Source organism: Sus scrofa, chromosome 14, assembly GCF_000003025.6.
Source record: "Sus scrofa isolate TJ Tabasco breed Duroc chromosome 14, Sscrofa11.1, whole genome shotgun sequence".
In the NCBI taxonomy this organism is placed as follows: domain Eukaryota; kingdom Metazoa; phylum Chordata; class Mammalia; order Artiodactyla; family Suidae; genus Sus; species Sus scrofa.
Window position 1 is genome coordinate 20,137,291 of NC_010456.5, and position 12,700 is coordinate 20,149,990.

At 41.3% G+C, this 12,700-nt stretch overlaps 1 protein-coding gene across 22 annotated transcripts in view; it reads left to right on the forward strand.

The window, feature by feature from the left end:
- Positions 7,341 to 12,700, forward strand: part of NEK1 (NIMA related kinase 1) — a 187,618-nt gene continuing 182,258 nt past the window's right edge. For 8 of the 22 annotated variants that reach the window (XM_013982714.2, XM_021072842.1, XM_021072846.1 and 5 more), the window contains exons 1-2: positions 7,341 to 7,433; positions 7,784 to 7,901. The gene's annotated coding sequence lies outside the window, so the exon portion shown is untranslated. Of the gene's footprint in view, positions 7,902 to 12,700 lie in introns of all 22 variants that reach the window. The other 14 variants (XM_021072839.1, XM_013982717.2, XM_013982720.2 and 11 more) reach the window with 2 other exon arrangements.

Consider the following 12,700-nt stretch of genomic DNA (forward strand, 5'->3'; position numbering starts at 1 on the left):
CCTCCTTATGCCATGGGTACGGCCCTAAAAAGCAAATATATAAATAAATAAGAGATATCATATGGTATTTCTCTTTCTCTTTCTATCTTATTTCACTTAGTATGAGAATCTCTAGTTCCATCCATGTTGCTGCAAAGTGCATTATTTTGTTCTTTTTACAACTGAATAGTATCCCATTGTGTATATATGTATCACACCTTCTTAATCCATTCATCTGTCAATGGCCATGTAGATTGTTTCTGTGTCTTGGCTATTGTGAATAGTGCTGCGATGGACATAGGAGTGCATGTATTTTTTTAAATGAAAGTTTTGTCCAGATGTATGCCTAGGAATGAGATTGCTGGGTCATATGGTTGTTCAATGTTTAGTTTTCTGAGGAAACGCCATACTGTTTTCCATAGTGGTTGTACCAATTTACATTCCCACCAATAGTGTAGGAGGGTTTCCTTTTCTCCACACCATCTCCAGCATCTGTTATTTGTAGACTTATTAATGATAGCCATTCAACCCATGTGAGGTGGTACCTCATTGTAGTTTTGATTCATCTTTCTCTAATAGTGATGTTGAGCATTTTTTCATGTGTGTGTTGGCCATCTGTGTGTCTTCTTTGGAGAGATGACTATTCAGGTCTTTTGCCCATTTTTCAATTGGGTTGTTGTTTTTTTTGCTGTTGAGTTGTGCAAGTTGATTGCTCATTTTAGAGATTAAGCCCTTGTCAGCTGCAAGGTTTGAAACTATTTTCTCCCATTCTGTAGGCTGTCTTTTTTAAAAAAATGGTTTTCTTTGTTATGCAAAACTTGTACCTTTTTAGGTCCCATCGGTTTATTTTTATTTTTATTTCTATTGCCTTGGGAGATCGACCTAAGAAAACATTTGCATGGCTGATGTGAGAAAATGTTTTGCCTATGTTCTCTTTTAGGAGTTTTAGTATATCTGAGTATATACTCCTAGAAGTATATTGAGTATATTTTTGTGCACAGTGTGAGGGTGCCTTCGGTAATTTTGCAGATACTAAAACACCCACCAGGTGGAAGAAGTTAATTACTTGCTGACCACAGTGTATAGTTCCCAAACTAATTGAAGCCAGAAAACTGATACTTGACTTTCTAGAATACCACCCTGGGAGTTCCCGTCGTGCCTCAGCAGTTGGCGAATCCGACCAGCATCCATGAGGATGCAGGTTTGATCCCTGGCCTTGCTCAGTGGGTTAAGGATCCGGTGTTGCCGTGAGCTGTGGTGCAGGTTGCAAGCACGGCTCATATCCCGCCTTGCTGTGGCTCTGGCATAGATCGGCAGCTGTAGCTCTGATTAGACCCCTAGCTTGGGAACCTCCATATGCCAAGGGTGCAGCCCTAAAATACAAAAAAGAAAACAAACAAAAAAATAGAATACCACCCTGTTAACTCACCATCAACCAGTCAGAGGATTGTGCACAAGCTGATATGTACCCTGAGACCTCCCTTTCACACTGCCTTTAAAAACTCTTTCCTGAAAGCCATGGGGGGGTGTGCGGGGGAGTGTCAGGTCTTTTGAGCACTTGTGGGCCTTTCTCCTTGCTTGATGCCCTACAATGAACACTGAACTTTCCTTCACTACAACTGGGTGTCAGTAAATTGGCTTTACTGCTTGAGGGTGAGTGAATCCAAATTTGTCTCGGTAACATTGTACACAATTTCTTGATTATTAAAACAAACTTCTTGGAGTTCCCATCATGGCTCAGTGAAAACAAATCTGACTAGCACCCATGAGGATGTAGGTTCAATTCCTGGCCTCCCTCAGTGGGTTAAGGTTCTGGCATTACCAGGAGCCCTGGTGTGGGATGCACATGCGGCTCGGATCTGGCGTTGCTGTGGCTGTGGTGTAGGCCAGCAGCTACAGCTCTGATTCAACCCCTAGCCTGAGAACCTCCATACGCTGCATGTATGGCCCTAAAAAGACAACAAAACCAAACAAAAACCCCAAAAGCAAACAAACAGACAAAAACTTTTTTCTTAAATAGATGTGTTGAATGAGAAATCCATGATTTAATGGAAAAGAAATATGTAGGTAGACACAGACATAAATAGTAAATGCAGCATGTGATAAAGTTTATATTTCAAATCAGTGGAAAAGGAAACCACATTTAATAAGCGATGCTGGCAGAGGAGTTCCCTTGTGGCACAGTGGGTTAAGTATCTGGTGTTGTCACTGTAGTGGCTAGGGTCACCGCTATAGCGTAGGTTCAGTCCCTGACCCAGGAACTTCAGCATGCTGCAGGTGGCCAGAAAAAAACAAAAAAAATGGAAGAAAGAAAAAGAAAAGAAAAGGGGAAGTGGTATTAAAGCCAGACACACAGGAGGAATTCAAAAATTTTGCGAAATTGGAAGTTTCCTTGTGGTGCAGCAGGTTAAGATTCTGGCATTGTTGCAGCTATGGTGCAGCAACTGCAGGGCAGTTTCTATCCCTGGCCAGGGAACTTCCACATGCTGCAGATTTGGAAAAAAAAAAAAATCACAAAATTAAGAAACATCCAGAGGTAGCGGAAATAAGCAGTTTGTGTACAAAGCTACTGGGGATTGTGACTTTCTTAAGCTTCTGAAAAGTAACCCAGGATGTGATAGATAGTCTGAAAACACGGCCACCTTGAGTCCTCTCCTCCTGATAAATCTTTTTTTTTTTTTAATTGTTATTTTACTGCCATGGCATGCAGCTGCTTGATGTGGAATCTCAGTTCCCAGGCCAGGGATTGAACCCGGGGTTGCAATGATGACAGCGCCGAGTCCTAACCACTAGACTCCCAGGGAACTCTCCTCCCTGCGAAGCTTGACTGGCCTTGAGATTTGTTTTCACTGGGAATGTAGCAGAAGTGAAACCATACCCATTTGGGGCTCACCTTTAAAACGACTGGCAGATTCTATTTCTTCCTCCTGGGAAGCCAGCTGTTCTGAAAGGGGTGTGGCTGTCTTGAGACAGTAGTGTTGTGGTTTTGTAGTGTCGTGCCCTGGACACCCGCCTGCTTGGAGGGGGTGTCATGGAGGAGCACCAAGGGGCCAGATGCATGCTCCAAGTTTCTGGAAGCATCTAGGCAGCACAGTCACCAGCTGGAGGAGCCTAAGGGAGTGATCCCAGCAAGGGCCCCTCTGGGCAAATGTACCATATAGCAGAACCCTGCTTGATTGCTTGGCCCCCAAATTGTGAGAAATGATAAATCATTGTTGTTTTAAGCCACTAAGTTTTAGCGTGGTTGTTATAAAGAAATATATGACCAAAGCACAGGAGTACCTGTTAAATTGAAGAGAAAACAAACAAACAAAAGCACACCACTTTTTGACCCAGCAAACCCACTTTTAGGGAACTCTCCTTCCGAAATAACAATACCAGTGGAGACCATCTCTATGTCTATTGAGAGGGATGTAATTAAATAGATTTCCCTGCATCCATATCATTGAGCCCTGTGTCATTATCAAGAAGTAGTTGAGGAGTTCCCGTCGTGGCGCAGTGGTTAACGAATCCGACTGGGAACCATGACGTTGCGGGTTCGGTCCCTGCCCTTGCTCAGTGGGTTAACGATCCGGCGTTGCGGTGAGCTGTGGTGTAGGTTGCAGATGCGGCTCGGATCCCGCGTTGCTGTGGCTCTGGCGTAGGCCGGTGGCTACAGCTCCGATTCAACCCCTAGCCTGGGAACCTCCATATGCCGCGGGAGCGGCCCAAAGAAATAGCAAAAAGACCAAAAAAAAAAAGAAGTAGTTGATCTCTCAGTAGATTAAGAACCAGGCATAGTGTTGAATGTGGGTTCAATTCCTGGCCTCACTCAGTGAGTTATGAATCTGATGTTGCCACAACTGTGGTGTAGGTCTCAGATGTGGCTGGGATCTGGCATTGATGTGGCTGTAGTGTAGGTCAGCAGCTGAAGCTCTGATTCGACCACAGGCCAGAGAACTTCCATATGCTGCAGGTGCAGCCTTAAAATAAAAAATAAATAAATAAATAAATAAATAAATAAATAAATAAATAAAGGAATTAGTTGATCTCTGTAGAAATGTTCATGATTTACTGTTAAATTTTTAAAAATGCAGGTTGTGAAATAATGCGTATGCCCACGGCAAGGAGTAGTTTCCAGGCCAGTGACTGAACCTGTGCCACAGCAGTGACAATGCTGGATCCTTAACCCACTGTGCCACAGGGGAACCCCTTGTAAACTCATTTTAAAAAATTAAAACTAATATATATGACTACAAGGTCATCTATGTTTTTATGAGCTTAGAGCCGAATGTGGGTTATATGTGTGAAACTCAGTGGCTTCCTGGAGGAGTGAGCACAGGGTGAGTTCTGGAGACTGACTGAAGGCCTTACCTTTGTATGTTTATGTTATTGGGCTGTTGTAAGGAACAAAGTCTTTTTTGTTGTTTGAAAGAAAAATCCAACAAAATATTTAAATAAGAAGACTCAAAGAACCCCAAACACATTCTCATTGTAAACAGAAAAAAAATTATACAAGTATATGAACCAGAAAGGGAAATAATCAGGTAATCCTTTTAACACAGATTATGAAACCAAGTCCCCTAAAACCCCTAAAGCCAAATTTCCTTACTGAGATTATGATTCTTCTCTTCACCCAAAACTTCATTCCCTTTCTTGTCCCCTCTGACCTCCATCCCGTGCTGACTGAACTCTAATCAACCAGAATCAAATGACTAAAACTGCTGTCGTGATAACGTCATTAATGTACTAAAATTGCTACTCTAGATATCATCATTAACTACAGACTCAGGTTGTTTCTCCAGGGCAAGATGAACTCACACCCTGCCGCTTGCCATGGACCACCGGACCAGAGTCATAAACCAGAGACATCCTGACTCCTGAAACCGAGATTAAGACATGTCACGAGACAATGATTAGCCTCAGCCTCTTTGTTCTTCCCTTTAACAAAACAAAACAAAACAAAACCCAACTCAGGCACCAAGAGGGATTCAGTCTGAGGCTTGTCTTCCACTCCCTTGCTTGGGGAGGGTAATAAAGCCTTTGCCGCAAACTCCCAATGTCAGAGTTTGGCATTTTGCCCTGTGGGCACGCCTTTGCTTTGTTAAAAAGTAACCTGATTTATTCAACAATAAATCAAGGGCACTTTTCTATGTCAATAAAAACAGATCCCAATCATCCTTTTTAATGTTTTCAGAATACACCATTGTTTGGATATATTGCAATGTATTCAGTCAATTTCTTATGGTTAGACACTTAGAGGGTTGTGAATTTTTTTGCTTATAAACACTGATGGTTACCTTGTATATGTATCTCTGCCCACTTGTCTTAGAAGTGAATATGCTGTCAAGGATATGCCTATTGGTAGCATTCCTTCTGCAAAGACAACAGCAGTTTATGTGCTCACCAACAGTTTATGATAGGAGCCTAAAGAAGTATCTGACTAATCATTCTTCATGAAAGCTGCAAAGAGGAATTTACTTAGATTAGCAATGGCAACGTTTTCACATTGCTTTGCTGTACAAAGGAATGTGGGTGGAATTGGAATTACTGTGCATTAAGACAAAATTCCTACTAACTGGGGGTGGGCGGGGACACAGGAGGTTAACCTAGAAGTCAGGAAATGAGGAAAACAGGTCTTTTGCAGGGAGACTAAGGGGGCATACTAAAGCAGACGTCCCCAGATTGCCAGGTTGGATGACTTGCAGTGCCATCTTCTGGCAAAGAGGCAAAAAGAGTTCAATTTCCATGCCAGCAATAAAGCATCTCGTTTAAGCACGACTAAGCCAGACTGGCAGGGGAACCCAGAAAGGTCTCAGTCCTTGGTGTTTTGGTGAGAGAGAAGGAAGCAGATTTCTTGGTAGCAAAGATCTGAATCATTTACACCTGAGGCCTCTGGCAAAACTCCTCCATGCCACATACAACACATACAACCTGGAGGGTAACTAAGGTGGATACACCATCATCCTCCTTCAGCTTCAGGTTTGGATTCTCCAGTATCTTGGGATTACTCTAGGGAAGGCAGTTTAGCCAAAGGGCTACCCAGGGTGACACTGCGCATGATCCGTTATTACAGAAAAGACTGTCTCTATCTTTGAAAGTCTTGCAATGAAGAAAGGTAGTTAGACTACTAAATCTTTCAATACACGGGCAGAACCTATTAGATATGATAGTGTAGAAAATTATATTTATTAGTTTTTTTAAAATTTTTTCTTTTTAAATCACATTGTACTTAATTTTTTTGAGACCTAAAAATAGTTTCTTGCTTCAACCATCCAAGACAGACTAAGAATAGGCTTGCTTTTATTTTATTTTTAATTTCATTTTTTATGGCTGCACCCATGCCATGGGGAAATTCCCTGGTCATGGATCAAACCAGAGTGATAGCAGTGACCCAAGCTGCTGCAGTGACAACACTGGAACATTAACCCACTGAACCACAAGAGAACTGCTACGCTTGCTTTAAAAAACATTCTATTTATTTTTTTCATTGAGGTATAATTGATGTACAATATTATATGTTTCAGATGTACAACATAGTGATTCAAAATTTTTATGTTATACTTCATTTATAGTTATGACAAAATAATAGCTATATTCCTCTGTGCTGTACAATAGTATCTTATTTATTTTATATAGCAATTGTGTCTATACCCATACCTTTCTCATAGCCCTCCCCCTGGTGACCACTAATTTGTTCTCTACATCCATGAGTCTGTTTCCTTTTTGTTGTATTCATTAGTTTGTATTATTTTTTTTCGATTCCACATGGAAGTGATAACATACAGTACTTGTTTCTGACTTATTTCACTTCAGGCTTGCCTTTTTTTTTAAGGGCCACAGGTTCAGCAAACGTAAATTTCCAGGCTAAGGGTTGAACTGGAGCTACAGCTACTGGCCTAAACCACAGCAACCAGATCTGAGCGACTACTACAGCCTACACCACAGCTCTCCACAAAGGATCCTTAACCCACTGGGTGGGGCCAGGGATTGTACCCGCCTCCTTATAGATACTAGCCGGGTTTGTCTCTGCTGAGCCACATGGGAACTCTAAAACTTGCTTTTTAAAGCAAAACTAGTTTTCAAAACGTGGCATCCTAAAAAACATCCAAGTTAAAAAAGTCCCTTTCTCTTTGTAGTACGTGTATGCACGAGTTTATCATATGCTTTACTCCATACCACTTTCTAGCAGGTTCTGGCCCTCCTCTGTGCTGCACTCTCGCGAGGGAGCCAACCGGCTGAACCTCTCCACTCCGCTCCTCAAGCACCTGCAGTGCCCCTCCCCGCCCCGCCCAGGCCCAGTCCTACCCAGACCCCGCCCCGCCCCGCCCCGCCCCGCCCCGCCCCGCCCCACCCACGACTCGCCCATCCTTCCCGGCCACCCCCGCTCCGCGTCGGCTCCCGCGCGCTGACGTCACACGGCCGCGCCGGGGACGCCCCGCCCTCTGCACTGGCTACAGATTTTGGGGCGCCGGGTATGGAGTCCTGAGCTTGAACTGCCCAGCTCTTCTTTGCGTCGCCCGGTGTCCAGCGCCCGCGTGGCGCGGCGCGGGGGAAAAGCCGGCAGATAGCCCCCAAACCCAATGAGTCTGCTTCGTGAGGCCGCCGGCAGCCGCGTCTGAGAAGTTGGGGGGCGGCGCCCGGGGCACTCCCCCCGCCGCCGTTGCCAGGGGCTGGGAAGCCAGTTTGTGCCTCCCGGTGGCGCGGACCGGTGTCCCGGGGCGTTGGCCCGGGCGGCGCGGGCTGCAGTGGGGGACCGGCAGGATCCCACCGCCACTTCCTGACGGGGCCGGGCGCTGCGGTCACGAACTCGGTTCTTTTTCAGGATGTCCTTTTTGGACCGCGGGAGAGTGCTTCTGCCTCGCTGACCCCGCGGGAATACGGCGACACGGTCGGCGCCTATCGACCCTCACGGCCGTTGCTGCCCACGACCTGGGTCCAAGGTGAGTGGCTCTCAGGGAAGCGGCGACGTGCAGAACAGTGCAGTCATTTTGGAAACGGGGAGCCCTTGTCTAGACTTTCTGATGTGGAGGTTGCAGGGATCCTCACCTGAAGTGCACGGGAAATAGTAACCGCATCTCTTCAGTGTTAATTCTCCAGGGAACAGTGTGCGTTACTAAGCAACTCTTTGACATTATTTAAAAACTTGCAGTGATAATGGATTTAAAATAATAGAAGTGTTGTTACCGGTAAGTCATTTATATTTCTTAGAATTTCTTCATGTATAATTTCTACATGCTTAAAATTTCTGTATGTAGAGAATTAAAAGTTCTGTTAGAGTTCATCGTAACTTTTTTTTATACAGGCCTAATTTTTATTTTCTAATATAAGGTCTGTCCCCAAGAAGCGGAAGAGTTTTTATTGCCATGGTAAATTACATCAGAAATAATCATATGAAGGGTTGAAGGTAATATCCAGTATATGCTGGTAATGGCCTTTTCTTATGATGCAGCAGTATTGTAGACACCATGGAGGGATGCCAGATAAGGAGAGAATTAGTTCTTTGTTTCTGCTGTAGATTTGTCTGACATTAGAGGATCCACAGATCTGTTTTAATATTGAAAGGTAAGGAGCCTATTTTGTGGGATAACAGGTTTTTGCACATTGAGTCACCTTTAGGCGTTTACTAAAGGTTACAGAAGTTGGCCACAGGAGTTGTTTTGAGGTCATTTTAATAATAAATTAGCGTTGTATTCAAAGTTAATTTTACTCTGTCTAGTGTCCTACCTCTAACCTAAGTCATGGACATGACACCATTTCATGAATATAAACTTTACATGTTGGTATTTTCCACTAGGAAAGTTGTTAATTGTTATCTGAATTGTCTTAGAGAGAGGAATAGACCTAAAGAGAAGAAAAAACGTATTTTGAAAAAAGTGTAATAGGAATTCCATTTCTGCTTTCTGCTTTTTTGAATTATGAGAAATAAGGCAGGGACTTCCCTCATTGAGGAGATATTTTGTCCCTCTCCCACAGTCCAAAATGGCATTTATTGTTTTAGGAGAGCTATATGTGTGGATTGCAGTTGCAGACTGTACCACATGGGCTTCTGGAAATCTGTTGACATTCCTTTACCATTGTTTCCCTTCAGGACATTTTGCTTGTCTGTCAAATAACTGAAAGAGCTGAAAAGGCTTAATGTTCTACATTGGTGGGGATACAGTTTTTCATTCATATACTCTGACATTTTTCACATTTGGTGCACAGAATTTTGCCATGTCAAATGTAGTTGTGGCTTAAAGACATTCTTAGTAAAATATGAGGAAAGATGTCTAACTTGACTACAGGCTATAATATTTTTTGGAGCTCAGTTGACATACTTGAAAAGAGTGATGCCACACAGAAAGATTTTGAATGTCAGCGTTTGAAGTTTGGAAATGGAGAAACTGTTGAAGAATTTTAACCCGAGAAATTGATTTAGGCAGCATTCTTCCTATTTCTTTCTGTCAGCGTTTATTATTGCTTTTAAATTTAAATTTTAGTTATGGTTTTGAATAGTTAATACAATCAGATGGTTTGAAATTTAGAAGGTAGAAAAAGATAGAAAGGCCTTTCAACTACTCAGTTCTCTTCGCTGAAGTCAGTCAGTATTACCAGTTTGTTGTGTATCCTTTCAGATGTTACTTACACAAAAGATTGCATTTTGTGTATGTAAATGCAAGTATTTTATATATACATGCACACGTGTATAAGTAAGTGTAAATATAAATATATTCAAATGTATTTCCTTTTAATACACAAATAGTATTTCACATTTCTTATTCTGGTGCTTAGAAATTAATCCATGTCAATTTTCTCTTTGACTTTTTTCTGGATATTTAAGTTTTGCCATTTCATCATTGTTGCAGAGAATAACTTTGCACATATGTCATTTTCATGTATTTGGAAATATTTTTAGGGTAAATTCCTTGAATGGAATTGTCGGATCACAGTGTGAACACTTTTAATTTTGGTAGATATTACCAAATTATTTTCTTTAGTGTTTGTATCAGTTTGTATTCTTACCGTATTCTGTTTCCTTTTATTCCCTCAAACATAGTATAGTTATGGACTTTCTGAATTTTGCCATCCTGATGAGTTAAAAATGCTATTTTTTGTATTTTTTTTGTTGCGGTAAATTGTACATAGCATAATATTTATCTCTTGTACTTTTAAGCTGTATTCTCTTTATGGGAGATTGGATACCTTTGCACATTTTAGCATCAGTTATATGCCTTTATGTTGTTGTTAACTTTTAACTTTGTATCCTTTGTCTGTTTTTTCTGTTGGATTTCTGTTTTTGTTGTGGTTCTCTGAATATGTAGGAGCCTTTTATTTATCAGAAAAATGAGGAAGTTCCCTGGTGGTCTAGTGGTTAGTATTGGTGCTTTCACTGCTGTGGCCTGAGTTCAGTCCCTGGTCTATAAACAGATCCCACATCAAGCCATTGCATGCGTGCTCTAAAATAAAATAACTGTAAAATCAAAGTTATGTATTAGAAAAATGAGTCCTTAGTCCCATGAGTTAAAAAAGTAAATATGTGTATATATTCTTTTTTGTCATTTAAATTTTAACTTATACTAGTTTTTGCTATTGAGGATATTAATTCCTTAAAGCTTTTTAGATTTGTGTCATACTAAACTACCCCACTCTAAGATTATAAACATCATTTTAATAATAGTTTTATTACCATTATGTTTTTATTTTTTACAGTTAAGTGTTTTTTTTGTTTTTGTTTTTTTTTTGGTCTTTTTACCTTTTCTAGGGCCGCTCCCGTGGTATATGGAGGTTCCCAGGCTAGGGGTCCAATCGGAGCTGTAGCCGCTGGCCTATGCCAGAGCCATGGCACTGCGGGATCCGAGCCGAGCTGCGTCTGCAACCTACACCACAGTTCACGGCTACGCCGGATTGTTAACCCACTGAGCAAGTCCAGGGATCGAACCTGCAACCTCATGGTTCCTAGTCAGATTCGTTAACCACTGTGCCATGACGGGAACTCCTTTTCTTTTTTTTGGGGGGGGGCAGTTAAGTGTTTTATCACCCGGAATTTGTGTTGGTATAAAGTGAAGAAAGTGGATTTAACTCTATTTTTTTCTGTCATATGGCTACCAAGTTGTCTAAACATTATTTATTCAAAATCTTTATCTTTTCCTTACCAATTTAAAATGTTGTCATGTAGATTCCGTCGTGGCAGTGGTTAACGAATCGACTAGACATGAGTGGGGTTCGGTCCTGCCTGCTCAGTGGTTAACGATCGGCGTTGGTGAGCTGTGGTGTAGGTGCAGAGCGGTCGGATCCGAGTTGCTGTGTCTGGCGTAGGGGGTACAGCTCGATTCAATAGCTGGAATCTATATGCACAGCCAAAAAAAACAACAAAAAACAAAAAAAAAAAAAAAAAAAAAAAAAAAAAAAAAAAAAAAAAAAAAATGTATGTAAATCAATTGTTTTATATATATATATGTATATATATATTTAAGAAACGTTATGGTCATCCACTAAATTAAAAATTTTTTTGATGTATTTCTGGACTTTCTGTGATTTGCCTATTTCATAATTATTACAGCTTTACAGTGTCTTGATATCAAGTAGAATAAGTCTTCCTTCATTGATCTTTTTTCCAGTATTTCTTTGGCTGTCCTTTTTTTTCGCTTTTTAGGGCCGCACCTGCGGCATAAGGAGGTTCCCAGGCTAGGGGTCTAATCAGAGCTACAGCTGTGGCATAGGCCGGCAGCTGTAGCAATGCAGGATCTGAGCAGGCAACGCTGGATCCTTAATCCACTGAGCAAGGCCAGTTGGATTCGTTTCCTCTGTGCTATGACAGGAACACCTATCCTTGCTTTTTTTCATGTTAAATTTAAAAATAAGCTTGTTTGATAACCCTCATCCCCAGAGCTTATGTTTTTACTTGGACAGGATTAAATTTAAAGATTAAGAATTAAAATCTTTCTGATATTGAATCTTCTTTTTCATTCTTTTTTTTCTTTTGTTTTTCCTTTTGAATATGTTTTCCTTCGTTTTTTCTCTCTTTTTTTTGGAGTATTTTCTGTTGGCTTAATTTCCAGGTTACTAATTGTTCTGAATCCTGCTTGCTGTAAAACCCATGCAGTGAATTCTTTTTTTTTTTTTTTTTTGTCTTTTAGGTCTGGACCCATGGCATTTGGAGGTTCCCAGGCTAGGGGTCTAATTGGATCTACAACTGCCAGCCAGCCTACGCCACAGCAGCGCTAGATCCAAACCGTGTCTGCAACCTATACCACAGCTCACAGCAATGCCATGTCCCTAACCCACTGAGCGAGGTCAGGGAACCTGCCTTCTCATGGATGCTAGTTTTAGATTTGTTTCTGCTGAGCCACAATGGACCTCCTGAATTCTTAATTTTAGATATTTTCTATTTTAGTTCTAGAAGTTCATTTAATTTTTAAAAGTAAATTTCAGTTCTTTGTTGAAATTCTCCATCTTCTAAAAAGAATTACTTTTGTCCATCTTTTCCTTTTATTTTCTTGAACATGTGAATCAAAGTTATTTCAAGTTCCCCACTGACACCTCTATATTTGAGTCCCTTGTAAGTCTGTCTCTATGATTAGGACTAGTCTGTTTTAGTCTTGTCCTGTGTCTGCACAATTTAGGAGTGGCTCACCAACAGAGGAATTTTTTTTTTTTCCCCATTGTACAGCAAGGGGATCAAGTTATCCTTACATGTATACATTTTTTCTCCCCCACCCTTTGTTCTGTTGCAATATGAGTATCTAGACATAGTTCTCAG